The sequence below is a fragment of the Pseudophryne corroboree genome, chromosome 1 (genome assembly GCF_028390025.1).
Source record: "Pseudophryne corroboree isolate aPseCor3 chromosome 1, aPseCor3.hap2, whole genome shotgun sequence".
Taxonomy (NCBI): Eukaryota; Metazoa; Chordata; class Amphibia; order Anura; family Myobatrachidae; genus Pseudophryne; species Pseudophryne corroboree.
This window is the reverse complement of record NC_086444.1, coordinates 540,411,758-540,436,705: the sequence shown is the minus strand read 5'-3', so window position 1 is coordinate 540,436,705 and position 24,948 is coordinate 540,411,758. Positions and strand designations below refer to the sequence as shown.

General features: G+C 44.8%; 2 long non-coding RNA genes across 3 annotated transcripts; both read right to left on the bottom strand.

The window, feature by feature from the left end:
* Nucleotides 1-6,223: 6,223 nt before the first annotated feature.
* On the bottom strand, nt 6,224-9,401 carry LOC134915470 (uncharacterized). The gene is made up of 3 exons (XR_010177394.1): nt 9,242-9,401; nt 7,333-8,019; nt 6,224-6,382 (listed from the first exon to the last, which is right to left on the bottom strand). It is a non-coding gene; the product is annotated as an uncharacterized LOC134915470 (long non-coding RNA).
* A 56-nt stretch (nt 9,402-9,457) lies between these two features.
* LOC134915574 (uncharacterized) lies at nt 9,458-11,373 on the bottom strand. 2 transcript variants are annotated; one of them, XR_010177397.1, is made up of 4 exons: nt 11,278-11,373; nt 10,871-10,890; nt 10,020-10,134; nt 9,458-9,942 (listed from the first exon to the last, which is right to left on the bottom strand). It is a non-coding gene; the product is annotated as an uncharacterized LOC134915574 (long non-coding RNA). The 2 variants fall into 2 exon arrangements; XR_010177396.1 differs by having other exon boundaries at nt 9,458-10,134.
* Between the last annotated feature and the right edge of the window lie 13,575 nt (nt 11,374-24,948).

Here is a 24,948-nt window from a genome sequence, read left to right as displayed (position 1 = left end):
CAGACTTCAGGATCGCCTCCTGCTTTTTATCAGCAGGTTCCTTCAAGGTGGCCGTATCCTAAGACGGCAGTGCCACCTTATGAAAACGTGTGAGCGCCTTATCCACCCTAAGGGATATCTCCCAACGTGACCTATCCTCTAAAGAAATTTGTCTGGACCGAGCGCTTGTGTGTGCAAATGTATGGTGTTATGAAAATATATGTAAAGTAAATTAATAAATAAAAAAATAAAAATAAAAAATAAAATAAAAATAAAAATAAAAATAAAGGGGGGGGGTATGGAAGGGGAGGGGGAAGTGCAATGTTTACAGCTCCTTTGTGAATAATTGTGGAGCTTGTGGACACTTTGGTGAGAGGGCACAGTCTATTTTTTTGCAGTGGAAACTTTCCCTGACTTACCCTATTTTCCGATGCAAGTGTGGCTGGAGGCTCTGGTCTCTGTGGCAGCGTTTAGGTTGCGGATGGCATTTCCTGCTTATGCCGTGACTGACGTTCTCCTCCTCCTAGCCGCACTGTGGCCGCTGCTCCGTCCGTCAAACCGGAAGTTCGGATGTTTACTTCCGGTATTGGGGCGCTGGCGGCGGCGGGCGGGCTTCGTGTCCTCGGTGGTTGCTTCGTTCTTCTTGTTCTTCTTGTACTCCAACGCGTTTCGAATCCACAGCAGGATTCTTTCTCAAGGAGATGATGAAAATGTTTGTGTAAATTGTCCGTTTTTTATATCATAACTTTATTGATAAAACCGGATGTACCCGTGACCGGAAGTGCATTCTCCCGGCGGCATCCTCATGGTAAAAACTTCAATAGGGAAATGAAAGTAAATTCTTCCTCTTCTCTCGCTCTCACGCACCGGAAGTTACCCGGAGCGCTTTGGCAGCCGGACCTGACACAGGTGGGGACGTCAGAGCTGCCCTGCTTGCCCTTGCTCAACAATTATTCACAAAGGAGCTGTAAACATTGCACTTCCCCCTCCCCTTCCATAACCCCCCCCCCTTTATTTTTATTTTTATTTTTATTTTATTTTTTATTTTTATTTTTTTATTTATTAATTTACTTTACATACATTTTCATAACACCATACATTTGCACACACAAGCGCTCGGTCCAGACAAATTTCTTTAAACATCAAACAACAACTTGAGCAGCTCCCTTCCACAAGCGCAGCAAACTATATTTATTCATTCTGTGACCTATCCTCTGGCGGGAAAGGGTACGCCATCAGTAACTTTTTAGAAATTACCAGTTTCTTATAGGAGGAAACCACGCTTCTTTACACACTTCATTCATTCATCTGATGGGGGAACAAAACACTGGCTGCTTTTTCTCCCCAAAAATAAAACCCCTTTTATGTGGTACTTGGGTTCATGTCAGAAAATGCGTAACACATTTTTCATTGCCGAGATCATGTAACGGATGTTCCTAGTGGATTGTGTATATGTCTCAACCTCGTCGACACTGGAGTCAGACTCCGTGTCGACATCTGTGTCTGCCATCTGAGGTAACGGGCGTTTTTTGAGCCCCTGATGGCCTTTGAGACGCCTGGGCAGGCGCGGGCTGAGAAGCCGGCTGTCCCACAGCTGTTACGTCATCCAGCCTTTTATGTAAGGAGTTGACACTGTCGGTTAATACCTTCCACCTATCCATCCACTCTGGTGTCGGCCCCACAGGGGGCGACATCCCATTTATCGGCCTCTGCTCCGCCTCCACGTAACCTTCCTCATCCAACATGTCGACACAGCCGTACCGACACACCGCACACACACAGGGAATGCTCTGACTGAGGACAGGACCCCACAAAGTCCTTTGGGGAGACCGAGAGAGAGTATGCCAGCACACACCAGAGCGCTATATAATGCAGGGATTAACACTATAACTGAGTGATTTTTCCCCAAATAGCTGCTTGTATACATATATTGCGCCTAAATTTAGTGCCCCCCCCTCTCTTTTTAACCCTTTGAGCCTGAAAACTACAGGCGAGAGCCTGGGGAGCTGTCTTCCAGCTGCACTGTGAAGAGAAAATGGTGCCAGTGTGCTGAGGGAGAAGCCCCGCCCCTTTTTCAACTGACTTTCTCCTGCTTTTTCTGGAATACTGGCAGGGGAAATTTTACATCTATATAGCCTCTAGGACTATATATGATGTAGATTTGCCAGCCAAGGTGTCATATATTGCCCTCAGGGCGCCCCCCCCAGCGCCCTGCACCCATCAGTGACCGGAGTGTGAGGTGTACATGAGGAGCAATGGCGCACAGCTGCAGTGCTGTGCGCTACCTTGGTGAAGACCGAAGTCTTCTGCCTCCGATTTTCCGGACTCTTCATGCTTCTGGCTCTGTAAGGGGGACGGCGGCGCGGCTCCGGGAACGAACACCAAGGTCGGGTCCTGCGGTCGATCCCTCTGGAGCTAATGGTGTCCAGTAGCCTAAGAAGCCCAAACTACCACCTGTTAGGTAGGTTCGCTTCTTCTCCCCTTAGTCCCTCGCTGCAGTGAGTCTGTTGCCAGCAGATCTCACTGTAAAATAAAAAACCTAAATATACTTTCTTTCTAGGAGCTCAGGAGAGCCCCTAGTGTGCATCCAGCTCAGCCGGGCACAAGAATCTAACTGAGGTCTGGAGGAGGGTCTTAGTGGGAGGAGCCAGTGCACACCAGGTAGTCCTAAAGCTTTCTTTAGTTGTGCCCAGTCTCCTGCGGAGCCGCTAATCCCCATGGTCCTTACGGAGTCCCCAGCATCCACTTAGGACGTTAGAGAAATTACCATTATTAATTGCAAATCAGTTTTCTATTCTATACCTAATACAGCCTATGCTTTACAAGAAACAGGTAAGTGACAATGTCTCATTGAGACCATTGGGAGCCACCGTGTTAAGCCGGTGTATCCAACGAGCCTCCTTTTGCAACAAAGTCTTCTGTCTGTCTCCCCCCCGCTTAGTTAAGGGGACTTGTTCCAACATTTTATACCGTAAGGTAGCAAGACTGTGTTGATGTGCTTTGAAATGTTTTGCTACCGGCTGGTCCACTTGTTTACCCTCAAGTATTTGCTTTATAGCACTTCTGTGCTGGCTCATGCGTTCCTTAAAGAGGCAGGACATTTTGCCTATATAGTAGAGCCCACAAGGGCATTTGATGCAATATATTACAAATTTACTTGTGCAGGTGAGAACTTGTGTAATTTTGATCTTGATTCCAGTGTGCGGATGTGTTATATAATCACCGGTTTCAAGATACTGACAAGTAACGCATTTATAATTACCTGGTTTTCTTGCTAGAAATGTGGCTGTCTCAGTAGCAACATATCGTGAGATGTCATTGTGTACAACCACATCTCGTATGTTGCTACCCCTCCTGTAACACGGCATTAATTTACTGGAACTAATACTAGAGAGATTGGGATCCCTCTGTATTATGGGCCATATTCTTTTAGCTGTTTTGCTGAGACTTTGACTAGATGTAGTGTAGTCAGTCACAAAGACAACGGTATTCTTGTCATGTGTCTTCTTAGGACCCGTTGCTGTAACGGGAATTTTGGGTTGAGATATGGCCTTTTTTCTAGCTGATCGTAACAGTTCGCTGTTGTAGCCCCTCTCCAAAAATCTGGAGGTCATTAGATCCATTTGTTTATGCTCTTCATCCGTACTGCTACAAATCCAATGTACCCAAAGGTACTGTGAGTACGGAAGCCCATTCTTCAAAGGTTTTGGATGATGGCTAGAGGCCAACAATAAACTGTTAACATCAGTCGGCTTTTGGTAAATAGAGGTAATGAACATGCCATTTTTTCTAACAATTTTTACATCCAGGAAATTGATGGTCTCTGCCTGTATGTCAAAAGTGAATTTGATGGAGTCATCCATCAAATTTACTTGATGCATCATGTCTATGAATGCCTCACGTGACCCTGTCCATAGCATGAACACATCGTCGATATAGCGAGTGTACATGGCTATATTGGACTTATACTGGGGATTAGAGAAAAATAAAGCCTGTTCCACACAGAACATGAAGGCATTGGCATATGCCGGTGCGGCACAAGACCCCATTGCACAGCCTTTTATTTGTTGGAAAAATTCATTATTGAATAAAAAATAATTCCTATCTAGTGTAAGTTGTATCAGGCTCATAAAGAACTTAATCACAGGACCAGTAAATTTGGAATTACCATCAATGAGGTTACTCACTGCTTCCAGACCACGGCTATGCGGGATGCTGGTATACAGGCTGACGACGTCAGCCGTGCATAGCCAGCAAGTGTCTGGAATATTATCCACCTCACGTAAAGCAGAACCGAGTGATCTCAGTTATTGCATTGAAGAAATCCGAGAGTGCCGCCGTTACCTGTATCTATATATATATATATATATATATATACATATAGTCAATGTCCTCAGACCGGCACTCCCAAAGCTGTACACATGGACTCCGGTGCCCTCAGCTCCAACAGTACCACAAAGCCAAAGACAAATAGATTTTATTTATGATAAACCGATGTTCGGGATGCCAGCAGTCATTATACCAACAGTAGCATCCCTACCATCAGAATCCCGACAGCCCCCCGAGAAAGTACCCTAACCCTCCCCTGACCCCTATCTTAGCCCTCCCTTGTGGGTGCCTAACCCTAACCCTCCCCGATGGTGCCTAACCCTAACCCTCCCATCCCCGCCGCCTAAACCTAACCCTCCCTGCTTGGTGCCTAACCCTAACCTCCCCTTGTAAGTGCCTAAACCCCCCACCCCAGTACCTAAACACCCCCTTCCTGCCCTTGGACCCTAACCCCCCCTTCCTGCCCTTGCACCCTAACCCCCGTTTTAATGCCTAAACCTAACCTCCAACCCCCCAGCTAAAAGAACGGATTCCAGGCATCAGGGATCCCGAGGACTGTCGGGATTTTGATGCTGGCATTATGCTGTCTTTTGGGATTCCGGCATCGGTACTTCGACCGCTGGGATCCTGTCTGGCGGCATTGTACCTACATCCCATATATATTAGAGATGAGTGGGTTCGGTTCTCCGAGATCCGAACCCCCCCCAACTTCACCTATTTTACACGGTTCCGAGGCCGCCTCGGATCTTCCCACCTTGCTTGGTTAACCCGAACGCGGCCAAACGTCATCATCCCTCTGTCAGAGTCTCGCGAGATTCGTATTCTATATAAAGAGCCGCGCGTCGCCGCCATTTTCACTCATGCATTGGAGATTGAACGGAGAGGACGTGGCTGCGTTCTCTCCCTGAAAAGCTCCGTATCTGTGCTCAGTGTGCTGCAAATATCTGTGCTCAGTGTGCTGCAAATATCTACGTTCTCTGCCTGAAAATGCTCCATATCTGTGCTCAGTGTGCTGCAAATATCTGTGCTCAGTGTGCTGCATTGTGGGGACCACCAGTATATAATTATAGTAGTACAGTACAGTAAGCCATTGCTGTATCTTGCAGCTCCGTGTCAAGTATACTATCTCTGTGCTGCATTATTGTGAGCAGTATATAGTAGGACAGTGCAGCATTTTGGTGACAGCAGTATACATATAGGTGGTCATTCCGAGTTGTTCGCTATTTTTTTCGTTCGCACAACATATTCGCAAAGTTGCGATTATGTTGTAAAATTGCGAACATCCGCCCCCATCGTAAATTTGCTATTTCGTACGCAGTGCTACACAAGGTAGGCGTATGCCAAATTACAACGCATTAATGCGAATCCATCGCATACGCACAAACCTCATCGAAAAAATACGATGTCATCGTAGATTTATACATTCCTCTCAAATGTCCTAAGGCTTTTGCAAACAAACGCACAGCAATGGTTTTTTCCCCCTAATTTAGATGACACCTTGCAATTCAAACTCAACAAGCGTCCCTCAATTAAAAAACCAATTAGTGTAATGATTGTTTGTGTGCATGACCAATTAAGTCTGCAAAGAATACCTCAAGAACACTTTGTAGGCCTAATTGGACATTACCATGTTTGTCTTTAAACAAGTGCAAGAGATGTGTAAACTGTGCCTGACATAAATGTAAATAGAATAATTTTGTGTGGATGTTTAGTGTGTGAATGTATGTGTTTACATGTTTTTTTAAAATATAACCTACTAACTAACCTAATTTGTTTGTAATAAATAAGACTAATACTATTTTTTTTTTTTTTTTGTTAGGTAACCAATTTATGCTTTGCAATATGATTTAAATTTTTACCATTAAAAACATCACAAGCGCATAACGGAGTAAAATAAATTTTTATTATTTCCACATATTTTTTTTTTTAATCAAAATTGTCAAAGAAACTTTTTTTTTAATTTTTTTTTAAAGTACATTTTGTAACACGTCAACTTCGGCCAACATGGCCTCCAAATGTGCCTTCATGCGGGCAACGATGACTGCCAGTCTTGTGGGATCTCCAACGGCACCATCTGAAATGCAGAGTAAAAATGCAATTTAAAACATAACTCACATTACCTATTACTTCACAATTCCACAAAGCACACTTTCATATAAAATGATATACATCATGGATGTATAAATGACTAAACAGTAGCATACTAACACACAAGCATACTCAGCAATGTTTGTCATAGCAAAATTACAATGTGTAAAAGTCTACCACACCATGATGTACATTTACTAAGATGGGAGTTATATTTAGGGTGTGATGTTGTCCATAGCAACCTATCACATTCTACTTCTCTTCTAGAAGGTGGTAAATAACTGAAAATGTGTTTGTGTTTGGTTGCTATGGGCAACATCCAATCTTGAATCACACCCCCAAATTATTACATGTAACCCCATACTGGTCTTCATTCACATCTGGAGTGAAGCAGACTTGTCTTTTGTGCTGTTTGGCCCTGCATCATCACACTGCATATCAACATCTTCAGAAGGACAACATATCCTAGCATGCCCACACTCCCTGAAAGCCTGCCTTACTAAAAAGGTCAAACAGGTTTTGAAAAAGAAAATAAGCATTTTGTGAGTGTAACTTTCACAACACAAATCATTGTGTCATTAGGCTGGCTAACAAAGTGACTCCTGCAACTTTTTTAAGAAAAAATTGCAATACCCAAGCACAATTGTAAAAGTAAAACCACACAAAAAGTAACACTCAGGTCTAAATGTGTTGCATATAATGTTTCACATACAAACCTTGTTGTGCAGGCAAACCTGTCGACATAGTGATTAGCAACCAGATGTAGACACTGTACATATAATGTCCCACACACAAATGTGAATGCATCATCTATACCATGATGAAGAAGACAAGCATTTAACCTTGACAAAAGATTGACCACAGTACAACACTGCATTTAATTGAATGTGTTTTTTCTTTTTAAAATAAAAAAATAAGGAATGTGTGCGAACTTACTCTCCTCTGCCACTTGGCCACCTCCCTCTAGTGGCTACGGGGCCTCTGCTGCCCATTCTGTTGGCTTGCTGGGGGATGGAGGCTGGATGGGTGAGGTTGGCTGGATGGGGGATGGGTGCTGGATGGGGGAAGGAGGCAGGATGGGGGAAGGAGGGTCCAATTGTGTGAGAGGATGGAAGGGGGAAGTACTTACAGAGGGGGTTTGGGAATGATAGTGTGAGGGTGGTGGTGTGCTTTTTTGGGACACAGAGGGGGAGGGGGGCAGAGAGGGGAATTTGGCAAGAGAGTGTGATTGGGCTGGAGAGGGGGTGTGGGCTGGAGAGGGGGATTGGGAAAGAGAGTGGGCTTGGGCTGGAGAGGGGGAGTGGGAAAATGAGGGTGAGGTGGCAGGAGAGGGTGAGGTGGCTGGAGAGGGGGTTTGGGCTGGAGAGGGGGATTGGGCAAAAGAGGGTGAGGTGGCTGGAGAGGGTGAGGTGGCTGGAGAGGGGGATTGGGCTGGAGAGGGGGATTGGGCTGGAGAGGGTGAGGTGGCTGGAGAGGGGGATTGGGCAGGAGAGGGGGATTGGGCAGGAGAGGGGGATTGGGCAGGAGAGGTGGCGGGTGAGCCAGAAGGGGATGGGGCTTGAGAATGTGCCTGTTGTGGCCTCCCAGCACCAGCAGCAGCAGCACCTTGCTGTTGTGCTCGCCCTAGAATGACATATGTAATTTTTAGGTTTTAACATATACATTTAGAACATCAGCATATTCCTGTTACTCTGTTCTGTACCATGTTAAAGAGACAGGGGTAACATTACTAAGTTAGAAAATATGTTTATACTGGTGATGTTGCCCATAGCAACCAATCATATTATACATAAACTTTCTTAAGCACCTTCTATCAGATAATATATAGAATCTGAATGTTTGTTATAGCCAACATCACCAGTTCTCCAAACCAGCAACATTTTTTAAAAAAAACCACTGAGCAGGTTATTGGGTTCAGTTGTCAGCCTGTGTAGTAATTATGCACAACAACATACAGTCAGTACCATACCTCCCAACATGACCCTCTCCAGGAGGGACAGAATGTTCTGCTCCGTCACTTCCCTCTTAATTTATGATTGCCATCACCTGTGCTGAAACACCTTTATTCCATAAATTAAGTGACAAGTCCAGAAGCAGAGTATTCTGTCCCTCCAGGAGAGGGTCATGTTGGGAGGTATGCAGTACTGCTTGCCCTACCCACACACACTCATGTTTATTGTAAGTGTGCAAATGTTCACACTCTCACTTAGTGAAAGTATGCAAAGGTTATGCGTAAAATCCGTCATGTAACGAAATGTTACTTACTGCGCCCACGTAGGGTCCGGATTTGTTGCCGCAGCTCCGCCAACAAGTCCAGCGTACGCCTTCGTAGGTCGCTCCAGCGTCTCTCAAGCTGGATAACTGACCTCCGGCTGCGGATGCGGGTCCTTAACAAGCAGCGGACCTCCGCGTAGGCCTCGCGCTTTACCCGATTTGGGACAAAGCGCCCTACGTGGCCTACGCGGCGGTCCATTCATCGCCACCAAGGCGTGGAGCTCACGCCGTGTGAATGGTGCAGCACGCAACATGGCAATGGCGTTTTCCATATATGGGCATATATTTATAGTGTATGTTGGCATGTGATTGGTGTAAAATCTATGCTGTCATCTAAATTAACTTTATTGATATGTGCATTGAATAAACTTTATTGCTGTCTGCAGTGCTGTGAAGAGCAGAGGGGTTAGTTCGCTATAGCGGAAATTCGCAGTCGCGGAAGAGCATGATAATAAAAGAACCTACCCTCACAATTCCACATACATACACACACACACACACACACACACACACACACACACACACACACACACATTTTTACTAAAATATTTGATACAATCTGTGTACTCACCACATTTTGGAGGAACAATCAGCTGCACAGTCACAAAGTTTACAACATTTAGTATCATATGTTGTGTATTTTGTTTTGAAAACAGGATTATAAAAAAAAACAGTAATTACAACAATTTAGCAACGTAAATATATTTTAAAACCAAAAAAAACATTGTAAGGTTAACATGTTTGAATATTTACAGAAACAACTATTAATATATTCACACACACCAAAACAATTACACAATGAGCTTTCAATAGCTACCTAAATGACATCAGAGCAAAATGAACATAAATATACAGTGACTTTGTTTAATATTTTTATAATTTGTAACAATTCACTATACCTGAAATATTCCCGCACAATGCGTGCCCTTATTTCGTTTCCCCTCCGGGAAACACTCCCCCCACCGACTCTCCGCCCAACCCCTGGCTCCTCATCTGGCAATTCCTCTGTGTGAGGAAGCTCAACGCGACTCCTTACAGCGATGTTATGTAGGATAGCGCACAGGACCACAATTTTACTTACCATCTCCGGCGAATACATGATGTCGCCACCAGTGCGGTGGAGCACATGAAAGCGCCCTTTAAGGACACCAATCATGCGCTCCACCAGCTGTCTAGTGGCAGTAAGCGCGGAGTTAAATGCCGTCTGTGGTCCTGGCCTGGGCTTACTGTAAGGAGTCATGAGCCAGGGGGTGCAAGGATATCCACGGTCTCCTGTTTGATGAGAAGAAAAGAAAATAATTAGAATCTTAAAATTAAAAATATTATTGTAAGTTAAAAAAAACACTCACCCAATAACCACATGTCTTGTCCTTCCATCGATCTTAATCTGTGCCATATCCCTGATTGTCTAATGACATGGGCATCATGGGAGTTCCCCGGGAACTTAGCATTCAGGGACAGGATCTGGAGGGATGGCCCACAAACAACCATTACATTCAGAGAATGAAACAGTTTCCTGTTTCTATAAATTTCTTCATTATGTCTTGGTGGTACAATAGCTACATGTGTGCCATCCACAACCCCAATAACATGTGGGAAGCAACTGCCACCTTCCTCAAATTGCCGCTTCACCACATCTAGGACCCCAACATCCAAAGGCATAGCAATAAATTGCTTAACTCGCTTAATAAAAGCCTGACTGACACGCCGCAGGACCTTACTGAACTGGCCCTGCGACATGCCAACCAGATCGCCCACAACATGCTGGTATGAACCAGTGGCAACAAAATGTAACACAGCAAGGAATTGTGTCAATGCTGGTATTGCTGTAGGATACCTAATGGATTGTTCTAGATCACTCTCTATTATGGAGAGAGTGTCTAGGATTAGATGAGGTGGCAGCCTGTATCTGCGCAAAACCACATCATCAGGCATCCCAAAAAGGAGGACACGGGTACGGAAAATTGGTGGCCTAGCACGCCTCCGTTGCCTTGGATGATGAGGAGCCGGTTGCGGTTGGAGGGCTTGCAGCGGTTGGGGTGGGAGTGGTTCCGTGGGTTGGGGTGGGAGGGCTTCAGCTGCCACATGAATGGACATCACCAACTTAAAATGAAGGTAAGAATCATTAAATAAATAAAAAAAAATTACAACACACATTGTCATCCATAATCAAAGTCAAAGTGTATGGGTGTTAACTTACTGCAGGAGCGTACTCCATTTCTTCAAGATTAAAATACGGGTCCAAAACACAAAATTGGGAACAAAACAAAAACAAACCTTTAGCTAATTATTTCAAACATAGGTTAACATCACAAATCAAAAAGTATTTGAGATTTCAAACATACCCATATAATTACTGCCACAATATATTTTTAAACAACTAAGTATGAATAATGTAAATTAGTTTTAAAAATTTTATAAAAAAAAAAACAATAAACGGTGGTCCTTTAGTAGCTAATACAGCAAAAATCAGCCCTACTTTGTCAAAAGTAAATGCAATGTAAACAAATAAATGAGACACCTACAAGAGAGAGAAATGGCCTATAAGAAATAAGATACACACTTGCTACAAACACACTCCAGGACACACAGGGATAGCCTACTTACCTGCTCAATAAATGAAGAATCAAATGTGTTTGAAAAATCAACAAAAATGCAGCCTACTTGGGCACAAAATAAATAGGGATCCAAAATCCACTAATGAGACACCTACAAGAGACACAGAAGGAGTCTAAGAGATCATATAGACACTTACAACAAACAGCAGGACACACAGGGATAGCCTACTTACCTGCTCAATAAATGAAGAATCAAATGTGTTTGAAAAATCAACAATAATGCAGCCTACTTGGGCACAAAATAAATAGGGATCCAAAATACAATAATGAGACACCTACAAGAGACACAGAAGGAGTCTAATAAATCAAACAAACTGTGTGAACAATATAACATACACACTGTAAAGTACAGGTAAGAAAAAAACACATATACCATAATAAACCATTTAAATATCAAACAGATATCCTCCAAAATACATAAACCCAGTTCCATTGCACCACCATACATACTTGGCTTGATAATTGACTAATGTAGGAATACTCACAAAAGAAACTTAGCCAAAAAAACGCACTACGCTACACAAAATGTTAAAAGCGAATAAACAGACATCTGTCTGCAAGACAATGCAAAAATAACTCACTCTGCAAAGTTGTTCCAAAGACGACCACCTTCTATGAGACCACACAGCAGCTTCATTCATCATACACCCACTCACACAGGCTGCAATCCAGACTCTTAAATAAGCAGTACAATCAGTCACATAATTAGCATAACTTACACCTGTGTAAATTTCCGCTACGCACGCAGCTATAAATAGCTACACACCTGTGCGTACAGACATGCCACTAGCAACATGGCTACTCGTGAGGAGTTGGCAGCAGAGCTGGACCGCGTGCAGCAGCAGGTGTCCGCATTGACACAAAGACGCATGGCGTTGCGTCAGCAGATGCTGCAATCCGCCTCTGCGGATTCTGAAGAAGCAGGACTCAGTACTAGGGACATTCCAACTTCTGATCCCCAGCAGTTAAGAGAGGATACCCTGCCAGACAGACATACTGGGGTAACTGAGGGAGATTCAGCATTAGCCGCAGAAACACAAAATACACAAGCAGCTAGTGAAGAGGAGGATGGTGATGAGGAACAGGACCAAAGCTCACAGGCTACTTCAAGGAGAAAAAAAAGGCAGCCCGCATTCACTAAGAGGGAGTTGCGTGTTTTGGTCACACAGGCCATGTCAAAAATACATAGAGGACCAAAAAACATGGGTGCTGCTACCAAAGATAGAATCTGGAGGGACATCACTCACTCTGTGAATGAAGTCGGCTCTATAGTCCGAACATCACAGGAAGTTAGAAGACGGTAAGTGTATATTGGCAGTCCATTATCTGTGCAAAGTATTCTTAAAAAACCAAATGCATAACATGTGTCCTAGATATTAGATGTGATGTTGCCTATAGCAACCAAATGCATAACATGTGTCTTAGATATTAGATGTGATGTTGCCTATAGCAACCAAATGCATAACATGTGTCCTAGATATTAGATGTGATGTTGCCTATAGCAACCAAATGCATAACATGTGTCCTAGATATTAAAGCAGGTATTTATTTTCTATACCTTGCCCCTATTTTTCAAAACATATGTAGTTGGGCCGACTTCAAATCCCGCCTGAAGGGCAAGAGGTCTGCGGAGTGGAATGCCTCAAGGGCTACAGGGGGAGGACCAGCAGCCACTGTGGAGTACACAGATCTGGAGGAGATGGCCATGGACTGTGTGTCAGTTATGAGGAGGGGGGAGGGGTGTCTTATATGGACACGGACCTGCCTGAAATACTGACGGCACATGACTTGCCAGGTAAGTTTACACACATATTTGTATTGTTTAATTGTTTTTGTTACAAAAGTCACTAAATTTAAATTTTCAACTCTTTTTCAACACATTCTTCTATTTGCTTTGCACATAACACAGCACAGGGGGGTGATCAGGTAGAGTCACAGGAGGGTTATGTGGCTGAGGCTGAGGTGGAGGGACCTAGTGTGTCTGGTAGTGTGGGACCACAAATCCCACCTATCCAGATTCCAACTGGCTCCCCCACCCAACCCTCTGCTATCCCGGAAATCCTGACTGAAATAGCTAGGTATGGTGAGAGCCTAAATGCTTTTCAGGACAGGATGCTCCGGGAGGTAAGCCAGATAGCTGTCCGGCTCACTGAGCACAGAACCAGTGAGGAGCAAGGTGTAGCTCAACTCTGCCAAGGTCTGGCAGAGATCAGGCAGGGACAAGATCAACTTGCCTCCTCCTTCAAAGACCTTGCAAATTCGATCTTGCAAGGGCTCCAGGCCATCGCTGTCTCCCTTGCCCACAGTGGCAGAGAGCCAGCCACATCGGCTCCATCCCCTCACCCTGCCCAGGAAGAACATCCCACTGGGCAGGGCCCACAAAGGTTGCGCCACAGACCGAGCCAAGAAGAACATCATCAGGCGGGGGAAAAAAAGAGAAAGTGATGTCTCTCCAGATGGGCAGCACCCATGTTTTTCATGTTGGCTCTATGTATTTTTTGTGTTGCCTTGTGTGGCCAGAATGGCTAACTCCCTCTTAGTGAAAATATAGATTTCAGTTTTCATATATTGTAGCCTGTGAGCTTTTTTTCCTGTACACCAGAGCCATCTTCCTCTTCCTAGCGTGCTGTGTATTGTTGTGTTTGTGTGGTGGCTCCTGAATCTAACTCAGTTTCCCAAAAATATATGTCTGGCTGGGTGTTTACACCATATGTTTTTTGTTCATTAAAATTATTATTTTGTCAGAAGATGGAGTTTCCCTAGTACTGAGTTCTGCTATGTGATTTGTGTCAGTGGCATCTGCTTGCTGCTTGGTCCATCTTTGCCTGTGATACTCACCTGTAGCCATGTTGTTTGGACCACTGTTAAATTTTTTGCAGTAATAAAAAAAAAAATTCTGTACTTTATTAAAGTTAATGCATTATGTTAATCTTAGCCCAGTAAAGTTTAGCAAGGCATATTAGACACTTGGGGAACAAGGGAACAACCCGAATAATCATACAAGCATTGCATCTTTCAAAATGCAACAGGTATGCCTTGCACAACACTTTAATGGCCATATTAAAATAGTATTCACAACTAGGTTTTTGGGTTACTATGGGCAACATGACATAATATTAAACATTGTCAGATATTCAAACAAAAGTGAAATGTTGTTTTTTTTTGTAAAAATTAAGTGTATGCTGCATTATGTTGGTACAGATATTTGTGATATACAAAGGGTTACATTTTATGTAGTTTAGATGTAGTTTAAGTTTGGTTAATTCAACTTGTTTGCATTTGGTAGTATTTAAAACATTAAAACATGCACTTTACATTAATGTTTAGTTTAAAACTTGGACCAAAACAAAAACCTTATTTGGCAGCGTGACAGATTTATAGGTGCTTACAATAAACATGTAATGTGTCCACACAATTGCTGTTTGCAGTACTTCAGCAGAGCAGTGTTTAGGAAGTAATTGAGCAACAGATGAATGGGCTCTCCAATTAACTGCTAATTATTGCACACACACTTGTAACACTACTTCGCAAATGCTGAGTAACTGCAGAGCTACTCGGATGCTGCGTCAAGATTGAGAAGATTTGCTATGTTAAGTTTAACATCGAAAAAGCATTTCTGCTAAAAACACGCCTACTGCTAGTTGCACACTCCCACACTAGACGCCCACTTTCACGCCCATGTCGTAAGATTGCGAAGCCTCGCCTCTGCCACGCCTTCGGCAATCCCCGTTTTCGTTTCTGTGTAACGAGCAGTTTTCTTTGTAGTATTTCTGCACAAGTGTCGTTTCGCTATACTCGCGCATGCGTATTTCCGCTTTTGCGCATGCGCAGTTACTCGTTTTCTGCCTATTTGCGATGCGATGACCCGCTGCGATCAACTCGGAATGAGGGCCATAGTACAGTACAGTAGGCCATTGCTGTATCTTGAAAAAAACAAACGGCTGCGCTGGATGTCAGGAAAGTATGTATAAATGTAAAGAGAGCCAACGTAAATAAATGCAGTATTTATTAATAAAAATAGGTTTAAGACATGTATACCGGTAAAAATAATATTAAAAAGGAGTCACATTATAGTATACTCATGATGTCTTATAGTAGCTCGTGGTTAATATTGAGATGGCGGACGTATCTTTGATGGAGAAAGTCCGTATTCCACTTAGTAAGATTGATTACTATTAAACAGACAAAGGAACAAGGTGCACGGATACTTTCCCAATTGGGTATAAGTCCCTCAGTTAGGACAAATCCCAATACCTCTCCGGTGGGCTGGTCATAGCCGAGCGTCCTCGGCATAAAAGTCCTGCAATACTCACATGAGCTTTGAAAAAGTCACGTGGAGCGTGACGAAACGCGTCAGTACCCGCCCTCATACACACCTAGCTCAGGTGTAACTACAAGGTGCACATCGATCTCCATCTACATTGCACCCTCCGTCTACATCTCCCGTCGCTAGCGGCTTCAACACGCATGCCGCTACAGTCAGCTTGTGAATAGACGGCTATCTCCCCTCCGCTGCACAGCTCATGTGGGTATTGCAGGACTTTTATGCCGAGGACGCTTGGCTATGACCAGCCCACCGGAGAGGTATTGAGATTTGTCCTAACCGAGGGACTTATACCCAATTGGGAAAGTATCCGTGCACCAGAGCCGGCCCTAGCTATAGGCAGACTAGGCAATTGCCTAGGGCATCTGCCTTTACCTAGTTGCCGATTTAGCTATCATTTGGTAGTGAGGGGGGGCACCCGCTGTTCGGCGCTGTCGGCGTCTCTGCTCTTCCATTAGAGCAGAGCTGCCTGCGGTAGCGCCGGAGGATGGAGCGGGTGAGGGCAAAAAATGTACCTGGCTGTGCGTGCGGCGTTTAACTGTGTTACGGCGCCGGCGCAGCGGCGCTACTCAGGGGCAGTGTGGGTATTCCAGCAGCGTCTGCTGCCGGGCTGCCCCTTACAAAGATGGCCGCCGCTCCGGGAGGAGGGCTGCTGCGCATGTCCGGCCGTAGCATCTCCTCCTCCCATGGTCCTTAGCGGAGTCAGTAAGACTCCGGGCACTGCACCATCAATGTAGTTGGAAGGCCGAAGGGACTCAAGGGAGCGGCTAATTCCACCCTGACACCACCACCGCAAAGCAGCAAAAGTACAGCTGCTGACAGTAAGGCAGTAATTAATTCAGTGTCCACTCTGTAATTTTGCCTATATATATATATATATATATATATATATATATATATATATACTGTACATACATAATATATATTATACAAATATATATATATATATATATATATATATATTTATTTATTTATTTTTCTCAATTTGCTGGCACTCCTATTGTAACCTTTGCTGAGGTGCCATCCTAAGGCCTGTAAACAGGGTGGTCTTCAGTATGCCGGCGGTCGGGCTCCCAGCGACCAGCATACCGGCGCCGGGAGCCCGACAGCCGGCATACCGACAGGTATTTTCCCTCATGGGGGTCCACGACCCCCCTGGAGGGAGAATAAAATAGTGTGGCGCGCGTAGCGCGCCACCGTGCCCGTAGCATGGCGAGCGCAGAGAGCCCGCAAGGGGCTCATTTGCGCTCGCCAGGGCCGTAACTACCTATGGGCCAGCGGTGCATGGCGCAAAATCACTGTGGGCGCAGGACCGCTGCCAGAAACTGTGGGGTCGTGACTACCACCACTAGCTGCAGCGCTGGCAGCCGCAGCAGTGACCGGTGAGTATGCCTGGCCCCTTCTCCCGCAATGACCGCGATATGTTGTTCCCTTAGTGATCAGCGGTACTCTACCACCAGCGCTGCAGCTGCCCGCTTCTCATACCCGGCTTCAGCTCCTCCGGCTGCCCGTAGCCCCGCCCACTTAACTCCTTGTGACCCCCCGCAATGTCTGTCTGCTGTATGTAGATTACAGCAGCTGGAAGTAAGAGAGTGCTTCTTATGCGCTCAGATCACCGTCCCTCCCGCGCTGCCCATCTTGCTGTGTGTGGAGAGGGACTTCCAGGGGACAGAACAGATGCTGGCAGCTGAAGTAAGTAGTGCAATACACACACTCTCTGTCTTTGCATACACACACACAAACACTATTTGCACACATATTCTGTACACACACTCTCTCACTCCTCTACCTAGCTAACATATAAGGGGCTTTTCTATGGTGTAACACGAATAAGGTAACAGACAGACGCGGCTGCGCTGTGTAATGTGACCGACGGAAGCTACTGTACGGTGTATTGTGACCGACAGATGGTACTGTACGGTGTAATGTGACCGACGGAAGCTACTGTGCGGTGTATTGTGACCGACAGATGGTACTGTGCGGTGTAATATGATCGTTGGATGCTACTGAATGTAAGCTCTCACGAGCAGGGCTCTCTTCCCTCAAGTGCTTATCCTTTTCTTACTTTAATAATCCTCAACTGCCCAAATCCCGCAGTTTTGTGGCCACCTGGAACTTATCTCTGTCATTTACTAGTGTAGCTATGTTTATTTACCCTGTACTTGTCCTATATTGTCTTCAACTGTAAGTCACTGTTTTCCTGTTTTGATTATTTGTTTTTGTACTCTGTAATTGAGCGCTGCAGAACCCTTGTGGCGCCATATAAATAAAGGATAATAATAATAATAAATACTGTGCGGTGTAACGTGACCGACAGATGCTACTGTGCGGTGTAATGTGATCGTTGGATGCTACTGTGTGGTGTAATGTGACCGACGGATGGTACTGTGCGGTGTAATGTGATCGTTGGACGCTACTGTGCGGTGTAACGTGACCGACGGATGCTACTGTGTGGTGTAATGTGACTGTAAATGTGACCGTTGGATGCTACTGTGTGGTGTAATGTAACTGACGGATGCTAATGTGCATGGTAATGTGAATGACGTATTCTGCTGTGTGGTGTAATATGAATTGGTACAATTCTATGGCCATGCCCCGTCCCCATAAAACCACATCCCTATATATTTGGCGCACGCCTGTGGCACGCACTGCCCTATTTTAATTGTGGGGGGGAAGGGGGCACCAATTCTCTTTTTGGCACAGGGCACCAAAAGTCTAGTTACTGCTCTGGCCTGCCTTATGTGTAAAAAAAGGGGGATTGCCTGCCATAATGTGTAAAAAGGGGGACTCTGCTGCTTAATGTGTAAAAAGCCATGCCCCTATATATTTGGCGTACACTGGCCTTGTTTTGTATATATATGGGGGAGGGGGGGCACCGATGCTGTTTCATGCACACAGCGCTAAAATGTCTAGTCACGGCACTGGCGCTCGCCACACTGTCGGTAAGCCGGCGGCCGGCCTCCCGGCGCCGGTATGCTGGTCGCCGGGAGGCTGGCCGCCGGCAGATCGTAGTGAACCCTGTAAACCTATGTATATCGGCGGCAATGAGGCGGAACTCATCAGAATTCTGTAAACATAAAATTTGCGTCCTTTAATCCTACGTTTCAGGCTTGCGCCCGTTGTCAGGGACGAGTATCGTAGCAAGTCTGGTGAGTGTCGCCTCATTGCCGCCGATATATATTTATTAGATATCTATATTATAAATACATATGTGTATATAAAATATATACATATATATATAATATACATGGCAAAGCACACTCCAGTGGTACTGTTATAATAGTCAACGTTTCAGATGTCTTCTATTCATACATATTTTGTCAGAACCTGACGAAAGATGTATGAATAAAAGATATATAAAATGTTGACTGTGTATATATTATATATATATATATACCCCAATAGTGCATGGACCGGCACTCCAATCAGCTGGTCGTTATCTGCTCTGGTGCCTCCAGGGTACTGTGTGGTATAGGCTAGTAGAAATCACTGCGGCACTCAGAGTCTTTCCACATAAAAACGTGTATTAAACATATCACGCCATACCACGCGGTATGTTTAATACACGTTTTTATATGGAAATACTCAGAGTGCTGCAGTGATTTCTACCTGCATATATATATATATATATATATATATATATATGTGTGTGTGTGTAAAATATATATAATATACTTACTTTTATAGTTCATTTGGAGGTATTTATATTGCTCTGTTTGGTTCCTTTATATTTATACTGTTTTGGTATATTTTGGGTATTTAACACGTGTTTAACAATAAAAAAAAAGCAATAAACCAAGTTATTTTCGGTGTTTGTGTATAAACACTAAGATTGTTGGTGGGATTATCTGCTAGGGGGCACCAACAAAATTTTTGCCTAGGGCATCAAATTGGCTAGGGCCGGCTCTGCCGTGCACCTTGTTCCTTTGTCTGTTTAATAGTAATCAATCTTACTAAGTGGAATACGGACTTTCTCCATCAAAGATACGTCCGCCATCTCAATATTAACCACGAGCTACTATCAGACATCATGAGTATACTATAATGTGACTCCTTTTTAATATTATTTTTACCGGTATACATGTATTAAACCTATTTTTATTAATAAATACTGCATTTATTTACGTTGGCTCTCTTTTCATTTATACATACTTTCCTGACATCCAGCGCAGCCGTTTGTTTTTTTCTTGTCTCTACTTCAATACCACACATAGTATTCCGGCAAGCGGAGCATTTCAGGAATTGTGACCTCTACAAGTATATCACATTTTGTTACATTTCATATGCCACTTGATGTTTAGGCGCTTCTTTAGCAGTTTTGTTTGGCATTGCTGTATCTTGCAGCTCCGTGTCAAGTATACTATCTCTGTGCTGCATTATTGTGAGCAGTATATAGTAGGACAGTGCAGCATTTTGGTGACCAGCAGTATACATATAGTACAGTAGAGTAGGCCATTGCTGTATCTTGCAGCTCTGTGTCAAGTATACTATCTCTGTGCTGCATTATTGTGAGCAGTATATAGTAGGACAGTGCAGCATTTTTGTGACCAACAGTATACATAGAGTACAGTACAGTAGGCCATTGCTATTGATATATTACTGGCATATAATTCCACACATTAAAAAAAGGAGAACAAAAATGTGGAGGGTAAAATAGGGAAAGATCAAGATCCACTTCCACCTTGTGCTGAAGCTGCTGCCACTAGTCATGGCCAAGACGATGAAATGCCATCAACGTCGTCTGCCAAGGCCGATGCCCAATGTCATAGTAGAGAGCATGTAAAATCCAGAAAACAAAAGTTCAGTAAAATGACCCAAAAATCTAAATTAAAAGCGTCTGAGGAGAAGCGTAAACTTGCCAATATGCCATTTACGACACGGAGTGGCAAGGAACGGCTGAGGCCCTGGCCTATGTTCATGGCTAGTGGTTCAGCTTCACATGAGGATGGAAGCACTCATTCTCCCGCTAGAAAAATGAAAAGACTTAAGCTGGCAAAAGCACAGCAAAGAACTGTGCGTTCTTCTAAATCACAAATCCCCAAGGAGAGTCCAATTGTGTCGGTTGCGATGCCTGACCTTCCCAACACTGGACGGGAAGAGGTGGCGCCTTCCACCATTTGCACGCCCCCTGCAAGTGCTGGAAGGAGCACCCACAGTGCAGTTCCTGATAGTCAAATTGAAGATGTCACTGTTGAAGTACACCAGGATGAGGATATGGGTGTTGCTGGCGCTGAGGAGGAAATTGACCAGGAGGATTCTGATGGTGAGGTGGTTTGTTTAAGTCAGGCACCCGGGGAGACACCTCTTGTCCATGGGATGAATATGGCCATTGACATGCCTGGTCAAATTACGGAAAAAAAATCACCTCTTCGGTGTGGAATTATTTTAACAGAAATGCGGACAACAGGTGTCAAGCCATGTGTTGCCTTTGTCAAGCTGTAATAAGTAGGGGTAAGGACGTTAACCACCTAGGAACATCCTCCCTTATACGTCACCTGGAGCGCATTCATCAGAAGTCATTGACAAGTTCAAAAACTTTGGGTGACAGCGGAAGCAGTTCACTGACAACTAAATCCCTTCCTCTTGTACCCAAGCTCCTGCAAACCACACCACCAACTCCCTCAGTGTCAATTTCCTTCTTAGACAGGAACGCCAATAGCCCTGCAGGCCATGTCACTGGCAAGCCTGATGAGTCCTCTCCTGCCTGGGATTCCTCCGATGGATCCTTGAGTGTAATGCCTACTGCTGCTGGCGCTGCTGTTGTTGCTGCTGGGAGTCGATTGTCATCCCAGAGGGGAAGTCGGAAGACCACTTGTACTACTTCCAGTAAGCAATTGACTGCCCAGCAGTCCTTTGTGAGGAAGATGAAATATCACAGCAGTCATCCTGCTGCAAAGCGGATAACTCAGGCCTTGGCAGCTGTGTTGGTGTTAAACGTGCGTCCGGTATCCACCGTTAATTCACAGGGAATTAGAGAATTTCTTGAGGAAGTGTGTCCCCGGTACCAAATACCATCTAGGTTCCACTTCTCTAGGCAAGCGATACAGAGAATGTACACAGACGTCAGAAAAAGAGTCACCAGTGTCCTAAAAAATGCAGTTGTACCCAATGTCCACTTAACCACGGACATGTGGACAAGTGGAGCAGGGCAGACTCAGGACTATGTGACTGTGACAGCCCACTGGGAAGATGTGTTGCCTCCCGCAGCAAGAACAGCAGTGGCGGCACCAGTAGCAGCATCTCGCAAACACCAACTCGTTCATAGGCAGGCTTCGCTTTGTATCACCGATTTCCATAAGAGGCACACAGCTGACAACCTCTTGCGGAAACTGAGGAACATCATCGCAGAATGGCTTACCCCAATTGGACTCTCCTGGGGATTTGTGACATTGGACAATGTCACCAATATTGTGCATGCATTACATGTAGGCAAATTCCAGCACGTCCCATGTTTTGCACATACATTGAATTTGGTGATGCAGAATTTTTTTAAAAACCACAGGGGCGTGCAAGAGATGCTGTCGGTGGCCCGAAGAATTGCGGGCCACTTTCGGCATTCAGCCACCGCGTGCCGAAGACTGGAGCACCAGCAAACACTCCTGAACCTGCCCCGCCATCATCTGAAGCAAGAGGTGGTAACGAGGTGGAATTCAACCCTCTATATGCTTCAGAGGATGGAGGAACAGCAAAAGGCCACTCAAGCCTATACATCTGCCTATGATATAGGCAAAGGAAGGGGAATGCACCTGACTCAAGTGCAGTGGAGAATGATTTCAACGTTGTACAAGGTTCTACAACCCTTTGAACTTGCCACACGTGAAGTCAGTTCAGACACTGCCAGCCTGAGTTAGGTCATTCCCCTCATCAGGCTTTTGCAGAAGCAGCTGGAGAGATTGAAGGAGGAGCTAAATGCAGCGATTCTGCTAGGCATGCGAGACTTGTGGATGGAGCCCTTCATTCGCTTAACCAGGATTCACGGGTGGTCAATCTGTTGAAATCAGAGCACTACATTTTGGCCACCGTGCTCAATCCTAGGTTTAAAGCCTACGTTGTATCTCTGTTTCCGGCAGACACAAGTCTGCAGATGTTCAAAGACCTGCTGGTGAGACACTTGTCAAGTCAAGCAGACCGTGACCCGTCAACAGCTCCTCCTCACATTCTCCCACAACTGGGGCTACAAGGAAAAGGCTAATAAATTCCGAGCCCACCCACTGGTGGTGATGCAGGGCAGTCTGGAGCGAGTGCTGACATCTGGTCCGGACTGAAGGACCTGCCAACGATTACTGACATGTCGTCTACTGTCACTGCATATGATTCTGTCACCAGGATTATATGAGTGACAGCATCCAAGTAGGCGCGTCAGACAGTCCGTACGTATACTGGCAGGAAAAAGAGGCAATTTGGAGGCCCTTGCACAAACTGGCTTTATTTTACCTAAGTTGCCCCCCCCTCTAGTGTGTACTCCGAAAGAGTGTTTAGTGCAGCCGGTCACCTTGTCAGAGATCGGCGTACGAGGTTACTTCCACAAAATGTGGAGAAGATGATGTTCATCAAAATGAATTATAATCAATTCCTCCGTGGAGACATTCACCAGCAATTGCCTCCAGAAAGAACACAGGGACTTGAGATGGTGGATTCCAGTGGGGACGAATTAATACTCTGTGAGGAGGGGGATGTACACAGTGAAAAGGGTGATGAATTGGACGATGAGGAGGAGGTGGACATCTTGCCTCTGTAGAGCCAGTTTGTGCAAGGAGAGATTGATTGCTTCTTTTTTAGAGGGTGCCCAAACCAACCAGTCATTTCAGCCACAGTCGTGTGGCATACTCTGTGGCTGAAATGATGGGTTTGTTAAAGTGTGCATGTTCTGTTTATATAACATAAAAGTGGGTGGGAGGGCCCAAGGACAATTCCATCTTGTGCCTCTTTTTTTTTATTTATCACTGCATAATGTGATGTTTGGGGCTAATTTTTTTAAGTGCCATCCTGTCTGACACTGCAGTGCCACTCCTAGATGGGCCAGGTGTTTGTGCCGCCCTCTTGGGTCGCTTTGCTTAGTCATCCAGCGACCTCGGTGCAAATTTTAGGACTAAAAATAATATTGTGAGGTGTTCAGAATAGACTGGAAATGAGTGGAAATTATGGTTATTGGAGGTTAATAATACTATGGGATCAAAATTACCCCCAAATTCTGTGATTTACGCTGTTTTTGAGAGTTTTTTTTTTTTTAAAAACACCTGAATCCAAAACACACCCGAATCCGACAAAAAAATTTCAGGGAGGTTTTGCCAAAACGCGTCCGAATCCAAAACACGGCCGCGGAACTGAATCCAAAACCAAAACACAAAACCCGAAAAATTTCCGGTGCACGTCTAAAGTATATATCTATGTACACAGTAAATGTATTGTGCTACTTTCTAATCAAGCCTTATCAAGAGTAATTGGCTCTTATGAAGACTTGGAGTAGGGGGGTGGGGGGGTGGCTCTAACACATAGGACTCCCAGAATTGTTATTTGGAGTTAACTTTAGTTTGTTTAATGTTTAGTATTGTGTATTTCTCATATGTGAAGTACAGTGCAACTAGAATTAGACAATGAAAAAAAAAACTTCAGTAGCCTCTTTTTCTCTGCTGGACAACAGGAGTATGCACTGCACTGTCTGGCTCAGCTGCACCTACACGTTACTCTGAACAACCTCCGTAGCTCATCTCTGCAGCTTTGGTCTCCGTTCCTCTCTCCTCCTCCTTCCCTGCAGCCAGTCACTGAGCCGCAGGCTGCAAACAGCTTCTCATACCATTTGAGAGCTGAGCCATCGCTCGACAGTCTGGAACTGCTCTGCGGCACTGACAGCTGTGCTGTAGTGTAAAGTGTGGTGCGCAGCGCTGCTGATCCAATCTGCAGTGGGTCACGTGGGTGCTCCCTCCTACCCACTTCCGCATTCAATCCACCACTGAGAGTGGCTGTGCTTGTGCATCCACTCTGTGTTCTATAATGTGAAGCGTTTTCTTTTTCTTTTTCCTCAGGTATTATAGTTTATTTGGTTGTGAGGGGGGGGGGGGGGGGTTCTGTGCAACTGTATCTCTTTTTCAGGGTTCTCTCAAAGGGCCTAATTCAGACCTGATCGCAGCAGCAACATTTTTATCTAATGGGCAAAGCCATGTGCACTGCAGGGGGAGGGGGGGGCAGATATAACATGTGCAGAGAGATTTGGGTGGGGTTTGTTCAAACTGAAATCTAAATTGCAGTGTAAAAATAAAGCAGCCAGTATTTACCCTGCACAGACACAATATAACCCACCCAAATCTAACTCTCTCTGCACATGTTATATCTGCCCCA